The sequence below is a fragment of the Lissotriton vulgaris genome, chromosome 5 (genome assembly GCF_964263255.1).
Source record: "Lissotriton vulgaris chromosome 5, aLisVul1.2, whole genome shotgun sequence".
NCBI lineage: Eukaryota > Metazoa > Chordata > Amphibia > Caudata > Salamandridae > Lissotriton > Lissotriton vulgaris.
Genome location: NC_141693.1, coordinates 1793290690 through 1793309122, shown reverse-complemented (window position 1 = coordinate 1793309122; position 18433 = coordinate 1793290690). Strand labels below are relative to the sequence as shown.

The 18433-nt window shown below is 50.3% G+C and overlaps 1 protein-coding gene across 2 annotated transcripts in view; it reads right to left on the bottom strand.

Moving 5' to 3' along the window:
- Nucleotides 1–8716, bottom strand: part of LOC147717191 (ATP-dependent RNA helicase DHX58-like) — a 144066-nt gene extending 135350 nt beyond the window's left edge. Inside the window, exon 1 of one of the 2 annotated variants that reach the window (XM_086924142.1) lies at nt 8592–8716. The gene's annotated coding sequence lies outside the window, so the exon portion shown is untranslated. The remainder of the gene's footprint in view (nt 1–8591) is intronic. The other variant, XM_086924141.1, reaches the window with a different exon arrangement.
- Between the last annotated feature and the right edge of the window lie 9717 nt (nt 8717–18433).

The following is an 18433-nucleotide window of genomic DNA, read 5'->3' as shown; positions in this document are numbered from 1 at the left end:
CTCCGGGAAGCGCTTCCCCAGGGGCTGGTCTAAGAAAATTGCCAAGGCTGCTATGGGTTCCCAGTCCGGCCCCGAGGAGTTGCTCCATGAGGCGCCACGGCCTTGAACCACAACTATCCTAGTGTGTGGGTACCGCGCATATTTAGATATAGTTCCTTGCCTGTGTACACATGGATAAGTATCAAGGACCCTCGACAACATTTAAAAAGCATTGTCACATTTAAAAACCATCCTCACATTTAAAGATCCTCCTGACATTTAATGATCGCTCACATTTAAAGAGAATCCTCACATTTAAAGAGCATTGTCACATTTAAAGAGAACCCTCACACTTAAAGATCTTCCTCTCAGCGTCGGATTGGTAACACGGACATTCGGGCAATGCCCGAGGGGCCGGTGTCCGAGTTCTGCTGTGGGCTGCTTTTTAGGTCTCGGGACCGTTAAGCTGCAAAGCAGCTTCCGGTCCGGAGAATTAATGTTACTTAATAGGGCTTCAGAGCCCGCCTCCCTGCTCTGTCTCTCCACCATTGGCTGGCTTCCTAAACAGAGGCCAGCCATTGGAGGAGAGAGCCGTCCCTCTAAAGAAGCCCCGTCTTTTTCGGATTTGGGGGAGTGATTTTTTGCTTTCTTTAGCCCTGTGACATCGTCTGTCACTCAGGGCGCAAAAAACACGCCCCCGAATCTGAAAATGGCGGCGCTTTTCCTTAGGACATTTCACAACGACAGCCTCCCCAAGAAGTCGCAGCCTCCTCCACCTAGCAGTCTCTGTGTGCCCAAGAGTACACATCGCGCCGTTTCGTTTTCAGTGGGCAGACAGGCGTCCGTAGCACACAGCGCTGGATGCTCGGTCCGATACCGGATCTCCATGGACTCCGACCCTCGCTGCCCTGGACCTGCGCGTCCTTCAGCCTAAGGAGCACACATCGTGCTGCAGCAGTCTCGTTGGGCAGCGTAGGGCACCCTGGCACCCAGCCTCCTCCACCTAGCAGTCTCTGTGTGCCCAGGAGCACACTTCGAGCCGTCCCGCTCTCTGTGGGCAGAGCAGTATCAGGCAAAACAAAACCACCCAAATCTACAGCATCTTTGCATCTTTATCTAACCAACGGGATTGTTTTCCGTTTACTGCATCGTGCACATGCACAAAACACTAATGTCTGAACTCTGCCGTCTCAGGCACATTAAAGATATGCTTTGGGGCACCTTAAAACGCCACGGGCCTCATTTGGCAAGTCTGGATGCAACTGGAGAACCTCGGAGAGTCTCAAATGCCCGGTTGTTACAGGTGTATCTGGAGCTCACAAAGCGGAGTCAATCCCCGGCTTTTAAAAGGGACGATTGTCTTTCAGACAGAATGAGACGACATGAGCCTCGCATCCCTGAACTGAGCAGAGTTAAACAATCCAAGCCCTTGTGTCACAGGCAGCCATCGGTCAAAGGCTGACCACGAGAGCTCTTAGAGGTGCCACGAAATCTGCAGCAGAGAACACGGTGCGGACAGACTCACGGGCTGCAAGCGAGCGGAGCAGCCCCAGTGCATAGGCATGTGATGGGCGGAGCCTGGAGCAAGGGGGTCACTTCAAGTGGATGTAGAAAACCAATCACTGTCAAGCTAGGCCTGCCACAGGGAAAACAAACAGAGGACCAGCACACAGCACCGGCACTTGCGCTGCGCGCGAGAATGAAGTGGCTTATTGTACGTTCTTAGGGATGGGGAATAAATGCACCCATTGAGCAATGAAGCACAGAGGCAGCATCAAACTAAGAGGCCCCAGCCATCAGGGGGCAGCTTGGAACTAGCAGCTGCTAATGGCTGTCAGCAAACTTCCATATTATGCTTTGTTATCCATCCAAGTGTGCAGTCTGTACGAGTAATTCATGGTTTATCTGCAGTATTTGTTTTATTGTTTAAAATGTTATGTTGTTTTATTGCTATTTGTGTAGTGCATGCATGCCTATGGAACGTGGTCCGGATATATTCAGGGCCCCAAGCCCTGACCTGAAGTCAGCCCCCCATTATCTCCAACCAGCTCTGCTTAGGAACATTTTATTCACAAAAGACAACTGCTGACTGGAATCGACGGTTACTTCTTAACCTGAGTGACGCCACGACATCCGGCAGTAATCGCCCGCTCCTCGGCATTTAAAGATCTTTCAGGGTCGCGCATTGTCCCGAGCCAAGTCCCGGCGTAACCTAGACTTCCAGGATGTGCTGGACAAGCTTGCAGACATGGGGATTGATATCCGTGTGGCTTCTCCGAAGCTGGTGATGGAGGAGGTAAGTGGGGGGCTACTCTCAGATGTTTATTCTCTCTTATCTAGATTCAACATGGCCCGTGGCGATTCCCTTCAGCGATGTGCACCGCTGTGCACGAAGTTGTTCAGGCAGGTATGTATGTTGATTTTAGTTTATGTTAGAGGTAAGGCATATTTGTATTTTTACACTGCACTGTCCTTTTACTGCTGCACTCTCTCCTCAGCCTCTCCCTGCGCCATCGCTTCACTGCTGCACTCTCTGCTCAGCCCCCCCCCCATCCAGGCTGCAGCCCTCACTCCTCCACTGCACCATCACTCACTGCTGCACTCTCTCCTCAGCCTCTCACGGTACCATCGCTTCACTGATGCACTCTCCTCAGCCTCTTACTGCACCATCCCTTCACTCTCTCCTCAGCTCCACTATACCGTCTCTTCACTGTTGCACTCTCCTCAGTCTCTCACTGCACCATCCTTTTACTGCTACACTCTCTCCTCAGCCTCTCCCTGCACCATCCTTTCACTGATGCACTCTCTCCTCAGCCTCTCCCTGCACCGTCCCTTCACTGCTGCACTCTCTGCTCAGCCTCTCCCTGCACCGTCCCTTCACTGATGCACTCTCTGCTCAGCCTCTCCCTGCACTGTCCCTTCACTGATGCACTCTCTCCTCAGCCTCTCCCTGCACTGTCCCTTCACTGATGCACTCTCCTCAGCCTCTCCTTGCACCGTCCCTTCACTGCTGCACTCTCTCCTCAGCCTCTCCCTGCACTGTCCCTTCACTGATGCACTCTCCTCAGCCTCTCCCTGCACCGTCCCTTCACTGCTGCACTCTCTGCTCAGTCTCTCCCTGCACCGTCCCTTCACTGATGCACTCTCTGCTCAGCCTCTCCCTGCACTGTCCCTTCACTGATGCACTCTCTCCTCAGCCTCTCCCTGCACTGTCCCTTCACAGATGCACTCTCCTCAGCCTCTCCTTGCACCGTCCCTTCACTGCTGCACTCTCTCCTCAGCCTCTCCCTGCACTGTCCCTTCACTGATGCACTCTCCTCAGCCTCTCCCTGCACCGTCCCTTCACTGCTGCACTCTCTGCTCAGCCTGTCCCTGCACTGTCCCTTCACTGATGCACTCTCTCCTCAGCCTCTCCCTGCACTGTCCCTTCACTGATGCACTCTCCTCAGCCTCTCCCTGCACGTCCCTTCACTGCTGCACTCTCTGCTCAGCCTCTCCCTGCACTGTCCCTTCACTGATGCACTCTCTCCTCAGCCTCTCCCTGCACCGTCCCTTCACTGCTGCACTCTCACCTCAGCCTCTCCCTGCACTGTCCCTGCACTGTCCCTTCACTGATGCACTCTACTCAGCCTCTCCTTGCACCGTCCCTTCACTGATACACTCTCTGCTCAGCCCCGCATTGCATTGTCCCTTCACTGCTGCACTCTCCTCAACCTCTCACTGCACCATCCCTTCACTGACGCACTCTCTGCTCAGCCCCCCATTGCATCGTCCCTTCATTGCTGCACTCTCTGCTCAGCCCCGCCCACCATCCAGGCTGCAGCCCTCACTCCTCCACTGCACCATCACTCACTGCTGCACTCTCTCTCAGCCTCTCACGGTACTATCCCTTCACTGCTGCACTCTCCTCAGCCTCTCACTGCACCATCCCTTCACTGCTGCACTCTCTTCAGTCTCTCACTGCACCATCCCTTCACTGCTGCACTCTCTCCTCAGCCTCTCCCTGCACCGTCCATTCACTGATGCACTCTCTGCTCAGCCCCCCATTGCATCGTCCCTTCACTGGTGCACTCTCCTCAGCCTCTCCCTGCACCGTCCCTTCACTGGTGCACTCTCCTCAGTCTCTCACTGCACCATCCCTTCACTGCTGCACTCTCTCCTCAGCCTCTCCCTGCACCGTCCCTTTATTGCTGCACTCTCTCCTTAGCCTCTCCTTGCACCGTCCCTCACTGCTGCACTCTCCTCAGCCTCTCACTGCACCGTCACTTCACTGCTGCACTCACTCCTCATCCCCACTGCACCGTCCCTTCACTGCTGCACTCTCCTCAGCCTCTCACTGCATTATCCCTTCACTGCTACACTCTCTCCTCAGTCCCACGCACCGTCCCTTCACTGCTGCACTCTATGCTCAGCCCCCCACTGCACCGTCCTTTTACTGCTACACTCTCTCCTCAGTCCCACTGCACCGTCCCTTCACTGCTGCACTCTATGCTCAGCCCCCCACTGCACCGTCCTTTTACTGCTGCACTCTCTGCTCAGCCCCCCACTGCACCGTCCTTTTACTGCTGCACTCTCCTCAGCCTCTCCCTGCACCGTCCCTTCACTGCTGCACTCTGCTCAGCCTCTCCCTGCACTGTCCCTTCACTGATGCACTCTCTCCTCAGCCTCTCCCTGCACTGTCCCTGCACTGTCCCTTCACTAATGCACTCTCCTCAGCCTCTCCTTGCACCGTCCCTTCACTGATGCACTCTCTGCTCAGCCCCCCATTGCATCGTCCCTTCACTGCTGCACTCTCCTCAGCCTCTCCCTGCACCATCCCTTTACTGACGCACTCTCTGCTCAGCCTCCCATTGCATCGTCCCTTCATTGCTGCATTCTCTGCTCAACTCCTACCATCCAGGCTGCAGCCCTCACTCCTCCACTGAACCATCACTCACTGCTGCACTCTCTCCTCAGCCTCTTATGGTACCGTCCCTTCACTGATGCACTCTCCTCAGCCACTCACTGCACCATCCCTTCACTCTCTCCTCAGCTCCACTATACCGTCCCTTCACTATTGCACTCTGCACCCTCCCTTCACTGCTGCACTCTCTTCAGTCTCTCACTGTACCATCCCTTCACTGCTGCACTCTCTCCTCAGCCTCTCCCTGCACCGTCCCTTCACTGATGCACTCTCTTCAGCCTCTCCCTGCACCGTCCATTCACTGATGCACTCTCTGCTCAGCCCCCCATTGCATCGTCCCTTCACTGGTGCACTCTCCTCAGCCTCTCCCTGCACCGTCCTTTCACTGGTGCACTCTCCTCAGTCTCTCACTGCACCATCCCTTCACTGCTGCACTCTCTCCCCAGCCTCTCCCTGCACCATCCCTTCACTGATGCACTCTCTCCTCAGCCTCTCCCTGCACCGGCCCTTCACTGATGCACTCTCTCCTCAGCCTCTCCCTGCACCGTCCCTTCACTGCTGCACTCTCCTCAGCCTCTCACTGCACCGTCACTTCACTGCTGCACTCACTCCTCATCCCCACTACACCGTCCCTTCACTGCTGCACTCTCCTCAGCCTCTCACTGTATTATCCCTTCACTGCTACACTCTCTCCTCAGTCCCACTGCACCGTCCCTTCACTGCTGCGCACTCTGCTCAGCCCCCCACTGCACCGTCCTTTTACTGCTGCACTCTCTGCTCAGCCCCCCACTGCACCGTCCTTTTACAGCCTCTACCTGCACTGTCCCTTCACTGATGCACTCTCCTCAGCCTCTCACTGCATTATCCCTTCACTGCTACACTCTCTCCTAAGTCCCACTGCACCGTCCCTTCACTGCTGCACTCTCTGCTCAGCACCCCATTGCATCGTCCCTTCACTGCTGCACTCTCCTCAGCCTCTCCCTGCACCATCCCTTCACTGACGCACTCTCTGCTCAGCCCCCCATTGCATCGTCCCTTCATTGCTGCACTCTCTGCTCAGCCCTGCCCCCCATCCAGGCTTCAGCCCCCACTCCTCCACTGCACCATCACTCACTGCTGCACTCTCTCCTCAGCCTCTTACGGTACCGTCCCTTCACTGATGCACTCTCCTCAGCCTCTCACTGCACCATCCCTTCACTCTCTCCTCAGCTCCACTATACTGTCCCTTCGAACTCTCTCTCTCACTACCTCACTCTCTCTCACTACCTCACTCTCTCTTTCACTAACTCACTATCTCTCTCACTACCTCACACACTACTACACTATCTCTCATTCACTCTCTCTCTACCTCAATCTCTACCTCACTACTCAACTCTCTCTTTCTCACAGCATCACAATATCACTACCACAGTAACTATCTCTCTAACACACTACTTCACTACTTCACAACTTCACTCTCTCTATCTCACTACCTCACTCTCTCTACCTCAGTCCCTCACTCTATCTATTACTATCTCACTATCTCACTCTCACTGCCTCACTATATCACGACACGCTCTCTCAAAAATTCACTACAACACTCTCTCACTACCTCACAACTTCACTCTCTCTCTCTAACTCACTGCTTCACTCTCTTATCTCACTACCTCACACTCTCTCTATATACTACCTCACTCTATTTCTATCTCACTATCTCTCTCACTATATCACGACACACTCTCTCTAAAGTTCACTACATCACTCTCTCACTACCCCACAACTTCACTCTCTCTCTAACTCACTACTTCACTCTCTCTCTATCTCACTACCGCACTCTCTCTCTCTCTCAAATACACTAACTCACTTTCACTCTCTCATACACTACCTCACTCTCTCTCTAGCTCACTACTTCACAACATCGCTCTGTTTCTATCTCAATACAGCACAACAACTCTCACCCTCACTAGCTCATTCTTTCACTACCTCACTCTCTCTATCTCTCACTACCTCACTCTATATCTACTTCACTCTCCCACAAAACAAAAATAACTACATCACTACTCAAATTATATCTATAAAACTATCTCACTCTCTCTCACTAACTCTCTCCATAACATCACTCTATTTCGATATCACTCTGACTACCTAACTATAACACAAGTCACTCACTCAAAAAATAACTACAACACTCTCTCGCTGACTCACTCTCTATCTCACAAGTTCACTCTCTCTCTCCAACTCACTACGTCACTCTCTATCTCACTAACTCTCTCTCTTTCTATCTCACTAAGTCACTTTCACTCTCTCTTACACTACCTCAATTCTTCTCTATTTCACTACGTCACAACATCACTCATTGTTTCTATCTCCCTACCACCAAAAATCACTCTCCATCACTAACTCACTCTTTCACTACCTCACTCTCTCTGTCTCACTACCTCACTCTATCTACCTCACTTTCTCTCACTACCTCACTCTTTCTATCTCACTAAGTCACTTTCACTCTCTTTCACTACCTCACTCTCTCTCTATCTCACTACCTCACAAACTCACTCACTGTTTCTATCTCACTACCTCAGAACATCCCTCTACCTCACTCTTTCACTACCTCACTTTCTCTGTCTCTCACGAGCTCACTCTCTATCTACCTATCTCTCACTACATAACTCTCTACCTCACTACTCCACTCTCTCACTACCTCACTATCTCACAACTTCTCTCTCTCAAAACATCACTACCTCACTCTCTCACTACCTCACTCTCTAGCTCACAACCTCACAACGCCGCTCTCTTTCTCTAACTCACTACCTCAATCAATCTCACTACCTCACTCTTTCTATCTCACTAACTTATTTTCACTCTCTTTCACTACCTCTTTCTCTATCTCACTACATCACAACATCACTCTATGCTTATATCTCACTACCTCACAACATCCCTCTCCCTCACTACCTCACTCTTTACTACCTCACTCTCTATCTCACTACCTCAATCTCTATCTACCTCACTCTCTCTCACTACCTCACTCTCTCTCTATTTCAATACCTCACTCGCTCTCTCTATCTCACTACCTCACTCTCTCTCTGCTAATGCAATAGGTATCACATATGCAAAAAACAAAGCTAATGCCAATACAAATGACAATGCCATTTATTTAGGGATACAAAAAAGATAAAAAAAATAATGAGCAATTCCAATAGCTCTACCTATAATATTGCCGAGACCATTGCATTGTAAATGCTTGTTTTTTTTAGCAGTCTGGGGGGCCTTTTGGGCGCTGTGTCTATTGCTCGAATACAGGCTCAGCCAGCAGCCCAGTGGGTGTCTGAGTGGCCACTCCCTTTGTCTCGCTGGCCGGCCCATTAATGTGTGCACATACTGAGCGGGGGCAGGGGGCCTGAGGAGAAGTGGCCTCACTTGTTTCACCAGTGTAAACTAACGCATGCATTTTTTACACCCCCCCCCCCCTGATTTTTTTTAATAAAATTATGCCAAAGCAGTGATTTGAGGAGATATTATGCAAAGGTGGGCGGATTTTTTTTTGGCGTGCCCGGGCCGATTTTCAATCCCAAGCCAACCCTGCTTCCTCTCATTTCAAATCATCACATTTAAAGGGCATTGACACATTTAAAGTGAATCCTAACACTTTATTAGCATCGTCACATTTAAAGAGAATCCTTCCATTTGAAGAGCATTCTAAAACGAGCGCTTTATAGAACGTGTAGCTCACCTGTCACCTCTTCAGGCCGCCGTCTCTCTTCCTGAGTCTCCTTGGGCTCTTGTAAGAAGACTGCCAGCACTCTGAGGCGTGAGCAGGAGTCTCCCGGTTTTAAAGGCTCGCTCTGGTGTTTTTTCACGAGGTAGTTTCCTTGTCACCCAAACAGGCAGTGGGTATTTCCAAGTTTCCCCTGAAAAGGGGGTTTTCGACGTGCAGCACGTGGCCCCTCTACTATGACAAGGCAATACGTTACAAAGCGGCATATGTACAAAAGCATTTGTATGAGTGCAGTATTGGAGGACTTGGAAAATATACTGTGTGGTTGAAGTCCCGAACCCCCTTCTAAGCACCCCCTTCTGATATCATACTCGGAAATCGAAAGGGAATCTGCTGTTCGGACCTGGGAAACTGAAACCGCACAGGTTCATCACTAATAGGAGAAATAATGCTACGCAATTAGGGGCGTGGCTTTCATTGGTGCAGCAGGTGCAGTGGCGCCGGGACCCATTGAACCCTGAAAATTGCTGTCTTTTACTGCTCCAACAGCAGGCACAGGGGCAGTTTCCTTCCGAGCAACAGGTCCCATCCAATCCTTGCTACGTTACTGCAGGCAGTGGCTGCTGTCGGCTAAGTCCAGCCTGTACAGAGCGACTCTCTGAGTACTGGAGCAGGGTTGCTATACTTTGTAAAACGGAAGTTTATCAACACAATTCTCCTCAATTCACCTTTATTTATTTATTCAGGGTAGCCGAATAACCTTGTCAGATGTTATAGATTTTAACACAGAGGCGTAATACAAAGCACTGGAGCGCAGGGGCCCTCAATCAGCCCAAAGTCACTGAGTAGCTGTGCGGTATGGAGCTGCAGTGCCCCTTATCAGTTTCCGCAGGAGGTAGGGGTGAGGGGGGCTACATTATTTTGAAGTAATAGGCATTCCGTTCATTACTGCGGAGTCAGGGCAGGTCTGTGAAGGTTAGACGCGCGGCCACGCTTCCTAGGTCTCAGTGTTAGCCTGACGTTCACAATATGGGACAGTGGAAGTGAACCGGACATTGGATTAACTTTGGGGATCAAGGGCACACGTCTTAAAATCTCACACAAGGAAATAAATAGTGCAGGAGTCAGGGATAATCTTTAAATGTACCAAAGCAACTTGTTTCGCATCCATACCCGCTGTGGTGTTGCCCCTATGAGGCAATAGGCGCGAGCACCTATTGTGCCATTGTTGGCCTGGCCCCAGGGTAATGTTCGCATGCGCCCCTAAGACCCTGTGTACAAATGGTACAGTCGCAGGGGACGTGATCGAGCTAATAAAGGTGAGCCCTCGCGGATGTGACGCCAGAGGCGCGCATATGCGGGAGCTCGATAGTTGTTACACACAGTCTGTCTCCGAGTAATTTGTGCCGGCCCCCAATTAGCGTGCACGAAATCAGATGTCGGTTCGAAGTCGGACAACTAAACACTCTGCCTACAACAAATGGACCTCACCAGGGTCATCTACCTCCGATCGTAATAGGACTCGATCCGGAGGGATATTCCCAGCATAATATACAACGGTGTCAATACTGGACGCTTAATTTTTTGCAAATAATCTGATTGCTTCATCACTGGCGAGTTGCTGTTTATAGACGTTTGGAAAACATCTGGTTTTAATATCGAGTCATTACATTGCTAAGAATACGGACTACGATAACTGTGCGACCAATATATGGTTTCAACATTGCTGTTGTTTTCACGTATGGCATGAACCTTCGCCTAAACACACTGATTAAGCCCTGAAGAAGTCCCATGAGGGATGAAACGCGTTGGTGGCAAGCAATTCTGTGATGTTTCAAAGGAACAAATTGTCTCTGAGTAAGAAGAATAAATTATCTACAATCAAGTTTTGCGACTGTTTACCTTGTCTATCTGGGAAGCTATTGATATATTATGTTTTTTGCTGTGACTTGATGTACTAGGACATCTATATATATTTAAGAGATTTTTTTTTTCACGGGTGCGAGGTCAATATCGGTTTCTCAATTAGCGTGTCGCATGTGAGAAGAGCAACAAGACATTGGCGACGAGGTGGGCCGGAGTGGTGTTGGAACGCACGCGGTGCTCGTGCCACGGAGCGCAAGTGCACATGAGCGCATTGCTTTCTTGCAAGAGCTATACATCAAATAGCCAGTGTGTGCCTGATTGGGGATACTGCTTTGGCACAGTGCCCCAGTAACAGCTGCTCTGCAAGGACTGCTCCTGAACCCGCCCCCCCACACACAGAGGTAAGACAGCACACGCAACTGGAGACCCCAGGGACTTTGGTGGGGGTAAGGTGAGGCACTGGACTGGTGACAGGTTCTGACTGCCTGCACCAAGGTGAGCCAGCACATGGGGCACAGAGCCCAGAAACATTGTATAAAGTAAACTCCCCACAGAAGCCAGACCCAGGCTGCTAGCAGCACAGTGGAGGGTAGTGTGAGGGACACATCAGGAAGAAGAAGGTATAACACCTTGCTTAGCCCACATTTTACTGAGAGTGTGGCACAGGTCTATCTCCCTCACAAGGACAGACAGTATAATGTCCGCAATTCCCCCTATTGAACGTTTCCTGGTGAAGGGCCCACCTTCTGCTCAGGTGCCCAAATGGAAGGAATGGGTGGCAAGACTGTACTTCAACGCCACCAGGGAGCATAATGACCAAAAGAGGGCCTTGCACCTGCTTTTAGGCCCCCCTTTTAAGGATTACCAAGTCACTACATGAGCCGGCTCCCAAAACTCACCTCTCACTAATGGGAGCCCTGTCGGCACACTTTGAACCCATGGCGAATCAAGATTATGAACGTTTTGTATTCCGTCAGGCACGTCAACAAGCAAATGAGCCCATCGACACATTTCACGCTTGACTCAAGGACTTAGCAAGCACCTGTGTGTCAAAGATGAGGTGGAAGAAATAAGGGGTCAAATCATACAGGGCTGCGCCTCCGCAAAATTCAGAGAGTGAATACTGGAAGATTCAGGAAAGCCCCTAGCCGACATCCTAACCCTGGGGAGGACCAAGGAAATGTCGAGGGTGAGAGCAGCCCATATTGAAGCGGCCCTACATACACCAGTGAAAATAGAACCGGTTAATGCTATAGGCCGGGAAATGCCCAGCAGCCACATCAAGCCGGAAGGAATCGGGGAATCCCTCAAGCTGCGGAAACTGTGGAGGAAGTCCACACAGCACAGCAGACTGTCCAACACGAAGAAAGAAGTGTGCAGGATGTGGTAAATTTAGCCATTTTGAACAAGTGTGCCTCTCGCGGAAAAGCAGTAGACCAAGGTCGCAGTCAATCTCATCCTGGAAGCACAAAGCAGAAATAGTGATATGGACAATGATGATGGTGAATAACACATGGTCCACACAGCATCCATAATAGGCTCAGCAGCCCAGACATCTCGCCGGCTTCCACAATGTCAGGTCCGAGTCGAAGAGCAGGACATCACAGCTGTTATAGGCACGGGGCCACCATTAATATCATGTCAGCAGAACTCTACACATCTAAGAAGCCAACTCCGGTGTTGGGCACTACGGCTATTAAAGTCTTCACGTATGGACAAGGCCAACACCTGCTGAAGCGTGGAAAATTCAAGGCGACAATCTCGCATGGTGCTCACTCTATAAGGTCAAGATCTACGTGGCGTAAGATGGACTGGGCACGCTGCTAGGATGCCAGGCTGCCGGAGACCTCAGAGTTGTGACATTCGCTTTTGGGATTCACCAAGAGATGGTACAACACATTTCAGCCGAATTTCCAGACGTCTTTAACAAGATTGGGAGATTACGAGGAAAAGAAGTACACCTACACCTCGACCCCACTGTTCAGCCCACAGCGCTACACCACATCCGCTTAGCTTCTCACCTGAGACCATTAGTTGAGAAGGAACTAGCCAAACTGGAATCTGCCAGGATCACTGAGAAGGTGACCGAACCCAACCCATGGGTATCAACCATCGTGGTCACTCGAAAGTCCAAGCAACCGGGAGAGGTGCGGATCTGTGTTGACCCAAGGCTACCCAACACCGCAATAAAAAGGGAAAGACACCTCACCCCCACGATTGACGATCTCATTGGGGAATTGAGTGGGGCGTTCTTGTTCTCAAAGCTTGATCTTCTGTCGGGATACCATCAGCTGGTGCTGGATAAATAGTCATGCCACATCACAGCTTTTTCCTCCCAAGTTGGGTTGAGGAGGTACACCTGCCCGAGTGTTGGAGTATCAAGCACAGTGGAAGTATTCCAGAATGTGATTCATGGGTTGCTGATGGACCTTCCAAGGGTGGTGAACGTCAGTGATGACATTCTCATTTATGCCAAAACAGTTGCCGAACACAATGCCAGGGTGACACATTTGCTTCAGAGGATCCAAGAATCTGGTCTCACCCTCCATGGAGACAAGTGCAAATTCCTCAAACAGCAGCTCCAATTCTTTGGTTACGTATTCTCAGCCTCAGGTGTAACTCCGGAGACGGACAAGGTGTGCAACATAAAAATGGCCCCTGCTCTTACCAGTGGCTTTCATTGGTGCAGCAGGTGCAGTGGCGCCGGGACTCCTTGAACCCTGAAAATTGCTGTCTTTTACTGCCCCAACAGCAGGTACAGGGGCAGTTTCCTTCCGAGCAACAGGTCCCATCCAATCCTTGATACGTTACTGAAGGCAGTAGCTGCTGTCGGCTAAATCCAGCTGTAAAGAGCGACTCTCACGGGCTGAGTACTGGAGCAGGGTTGCTATACTTTGAAAAACGGAAGTTTATCAACACAATTCTCCTCAATTCACCTTTATTTCTTTATTCAGGGTAGCCGAATAACCTTGTCAGATGTTATAGATTTTAACACAGGGGCGTAATACAAAGCACTGGAGCGCAGGGGTCCTCAATCAGACCAAAGTCAATGAGTAGCTGTGAGGTGTGGAGCTGCAGTGCCCCTTATCAGTTTCCGCAGGAGGTAGGGGTGGGGGGTACATTATTTTGCCGTAATAGGCATTCCGTTCATTACTGCGGAGTCAGGGCAGGTCTGTGAAGGTTAGACGCGCGGCCACGCTTCCTAGGTCTCAGTGTTAGCCTGACGTTCACATTATAAAACAGTGGAAGTGAACCGGACATTGGATTAAATTTGGGGATCAAGGGCACACTTAAATCTCACACAAGGAAATAAATAGTGCAGGAGTCAGGGATAATCTTTATATGTACCAAAACTCTTGTTTCGCATCCATACCCGCTGTGGTGTTGCCCCTATGAGGCATTAGGCGTGACCACCTATTGTGCCATTGTTGGCCTGGCCCAGGGTAATGTTCGCATGCGCCCCTAAGACCCTGTGTACAAATGGTACAGTCACAGGGGACGTGTTCGAGATAATAAAGGTGAGCCCTCGCGGATGTGACGCCAGAGGCGCGCATACGCGGGAGCTCGATCGTTGTTACACACAGTCTGTCTCCGAGTAATTTGTGCCGGCCCCCAATCAGCGTGCACGAAATCGGATGTCGGTTCGAAGTCGGAGAACTAAACACTCTGCCTACAACTAATAGACCTCACCAGAGTCATCTACCTCCGATCGTAATAGGACTCGATCCGGAGGGATATTCCCAGCATAATATACAACGGTGTCAATACTGGACGCTTAATTTCTTTGCAAATAATCTGATTGCTTTATCACTGGCGAGTTGCCGTTTCTAGACGTTTGGAAAATATCGGGTTTTAATATCGAGTCATTGCATTGCTAAGAATACGGACTGCGATAACTGTACGACCAATGTATGGTTTCAACATTGCTGTTGTTTTCACGTATGGCATGAACCTTCGCCTAAACACACTGATTAAGCCCTGAAGAAGTCCCATGAGGGATGAAACGCGTTGGTGGCAAGCAATTCTGTGATGTTTCAAAGGAACAAATTGTCTCTGAGTAAGAAGAATAAATTATCTACAATCAAGTTTTGCGACTGTTTACCTTGTCTATCTGGGAAGCTATTGATATATTATGTTTTTTGCTGTGACTTGATGTACTAGGACATCTATATATATTTAAGAGATTTTTTTTTTCACGGGTGCGAGGTCAATATCGGTTTCTCAATTAGCGTGTCGCATGTGAGAAGAGCAACAAGACATTGGCGACGAGGTGTGCCGGAGTGGTGTTGGAACGCACGCGGTGCTCGTGCCACGGAGCGCAAGTGCACATGAGCGCATTGCTTTCTTGCAAGAGCTATACATCAAATAGCCAGTGTGTGCCTGATTGGGGATACTGCTTTGGCACAGTGCCCCAGTAACAGCTGCTCTGCAAGGACTGCTCCTGAACCCGCCCCCCCACACACAGAGGTAAGACAGCACACGCAACTGGAGACCCCAGGGACTTTGGTGGGGGTAAGGTGAGGCACTGGACTGGTGACAGGTTCTGACTGCCTGCACCAAGGTGAGCCAGCACATGGGGCACAGAGCCCAGAAACATTGTATAAAGTAAACTCCCCACAGAAGCCAGACCCAGGCTGCTAGCAGCACAGTGGAGGGTAGTGTGAGGGACACATCAGGAAGAAGAAGGTATAACACCTTGCTTAGCCCACATTTTACTGAGAGTGTGACACAGGTCTATCTCCCTCACAAGGACAGACAGTATAATGTCTGCAATTCCCCCTATTGAACGTTTCCTGGTGAAGGGCCCACCTTCTGCTCAGGTGCCCAAATGGAAGGAATGGGTGGCAAGACTGTACTTCAACGCCACCAGGGAGCATAATGACCAAAAGAGGGCCTTGCACCTGCATTTAGGCCCCCCTTTATAGGATTACCAAGTCACTACATGAGCCGGCTCCCAAAACTCACCTCTCACTAATGGGAGCCCTGTCGGCACACTTTGAACCCATGGCGAATCAAGATTATGAACGTTTTGTATTCCGTCAGGCACGTCAACAAGCAAATGAGCCCATCGACACATTTCACGCTTGACTCAAGGACTTAGCAAGCACCTGTGTGTCAAAGATGAGGTGGAAGAAATAAGGGGTCAAATCATACAGGGCTGCGCCTCCGCAAAATTCAGAGAGTGAATACTGGAAGATTCAGGAAAGCCCCTAGCCGACATCCTAACCCTGGGGAGGACCAAGGAAATGTCGAGGGTGAGAGCAGCCCATATTGAAGCGGCCCTACATACACCAGTGAAAATAGAACCGGTTAATGCTATAGGCCGGGAAATGCCCAGCAGCCACATCAAGCCGGAAGGAATCGGGGAATCCCTCAAGCTGCGGAAACTGTGGAGGAAGTCCACACAGCACAGCAGACTGTCCAACACGAAGAAAGAAGTGTGCAGGATGTGGTAAATTTAGCCATTTTGAACAAGTGTGCCTCTCGCGGAAAAGCAGTAGACCAAGGTCGCAGTCAATCTCATCCTGGAAGCACAAAGCAGAAATAGTGATATGGACAATGATGATGGTGAATAACACATGGTCCACACAGCATCCATAATAGGCTCAGCAGCCCAGACATCTCGCCGGCTTCCACAATGTCAGGTCCGAGTCGAAGAGCAGGACATCACAGCTGTTATAGGCACGGGGCCACCATTAATATCATGTCAGCAGAACTCTACACATCTAAGAAGCCAACTCCGGTGTTGGGCACTACGGCTATTAAAGTCTTCACGTATGGACAAGGCCAACCCCTGCTGAGGCGTGGAAAATTCAAGGCGACAATCTCGCATGGTGCTCACTCTATAAGGTCAAGATCTACGTGGCGTAAGATGGACTGGGCACGCTGCTAGGATGCCAGGCTGCCGGAGACCTCAGAGTTGTGACATTCGCTTTTGGGATTCACCAAGAGATGGTACAACACATTTCAGCCGAATTTCCAGACGTCTTTAACAAGATTGGGAGATTACGAGGAAAAGAAGTACACCTACACCTCGACCCCACTGTTCAGCCCACAGCGCTACACCACATCCGCTTAGCTTCTCACCTGAGACCATTAGTTGAGAAGGAACTAGCCAAACTGGAATCTGCCAGGATCACTGAGAAGGTGACCGAACCCAACCCATGGGTATCAACCATCGTGGTCACTCGAAAGTCCAAGCAACCGGGAGAGGTGCGGATCTGTGTTGACCCAAGGCTACCCAACACCGCAATAAAAAGGGAAAGACACCTCACCCCCACGATTGACGATCTCATTGGGGAATTGAGTGGGGCGTTCTTGTTCTCAAAGCTTGATCTTCGGTCGGGATACCATCAGCTGGTGCTGGATAAATAGTCATGCCACATCACAGCTTTTTCCTACCAAGTTGGGTTGAGGAGGTACACCTGCCCGAGTGTTGGAGTATCAAGCACAGTGGAAGTATTCCAGAATGTGATTCATGGGTTGCTGATGGACCTTCCAAGGGTGGTGAACGTCAGTGATGACATTCTCATTTATGCCAAAACAGTTGCCGAACACAATGCCAGGGTGACACATTTGCTTCAGAGGATCCAAGAATCTGGTCTCACCCTCCATGGAGACAAGTGCAAATTCCTCAAACAGCAGCTCCAATTCTTTGGTTACGTATTCTCAGCCTCAGGTGTAACTCCGGAGACGGACAAGGTGTGCAACATAAAAATGGCCCCTGCTCTTACCAGTGTTACAGAAGTCTGGTGTTTCCTCTGCATGGTTAACTACTGTGGCTGCTTTATCCAAGATCTTACCATCCTTACCCAGCCTCTCCGGGAACTCACGAAAGGCTCTGTTCCTTGGACATGTAGTCACAATCATGACCTAATGATGCTAATGCTCTTTATAACGGACTTTCTAACTACCTGATGAAAAAGCTTCAGATCGTTGAGAATGTGACTGCTAGAGCACTACTCGGTACTCCTGGCAGCTCCAGCTCCTAATAGATGCTTCGGGATTTGCATTGGCTTCCAGTAGATCAGCGTGTTTTGTTCAAGGCTCTTAAGCTTGCCCACGGTGCTCTTTACAAAGCGTGGCCTTTGTATTTGTGGAGATATTTTGATTTCTATGTACCGCCTAGGCATTTATGCTCCACGGGGCAATGCTTCGCCGTTATTCCCAGGTACTGTCTTGTTAGAACGGAAGGTTGCTCCCTTTCAGTCAGAGCAGCCAAGGCCTGGAATGTCTTGCCGTTTGAGTAGGCCAGGGTGGTAAATTCCGTTCGTCTCGCAGAATTTGCAGAATATGGGTAATTTCGCGTTCCGCAGAGAACACGAAATTGCCCAAAATTCTGCGTTCCGCAACTTCTCAGAATTTTTTGCATGTTCGCGTTCTCAAAATGCGTGTTTCGCAATATATTTATCCCCGAGCAGGCAAACAGTGATTGCGAACAGGAAAAAAAGCCTCACGAATAAGCAATTCTGCGTGTTCGTGGAATTTCTGCGTGTTTGCGGAGATTTTTTACCATTTCGCAGAGATTTGCGTAACGCAATTACGCAGATTCCGCCCACCCCTACCTTTGAGCTCCGGAACTTCTGCGACCTCAGGCTGTTCAAAAAGCAGTTAAAAACTTAGCTTTTCAAGTAACCTCCGACCCCCGGCTTGCGCCCCACTGTCTCGTCTATTTTTGGCTTTTCGCGCCGGGACACTCCAGAGTATCCGTGTGCGGTATAAATCTAGCATAACCTAACATAACCTTTCAAGCAGTCCAGGATGCTCTGTCTGCCAACACGACCCTCGCATTCTTTGACCCGAGGAAGCTGACCATGGTTGCTGTTGATGCTGGGCTGAAGGGTCCTGGAGCTTTCTTACTGCAGCGGTGTCGGGAGGAAGAAGCCTGGGCCCCGGTGGCCTTCACCAGTCAGTCGCTGACAGACACATAGAAAAAGAAGCCATCCACTGGGGGTGTCGCCACTTCCACCTGTATGTATAAGAACATCCAT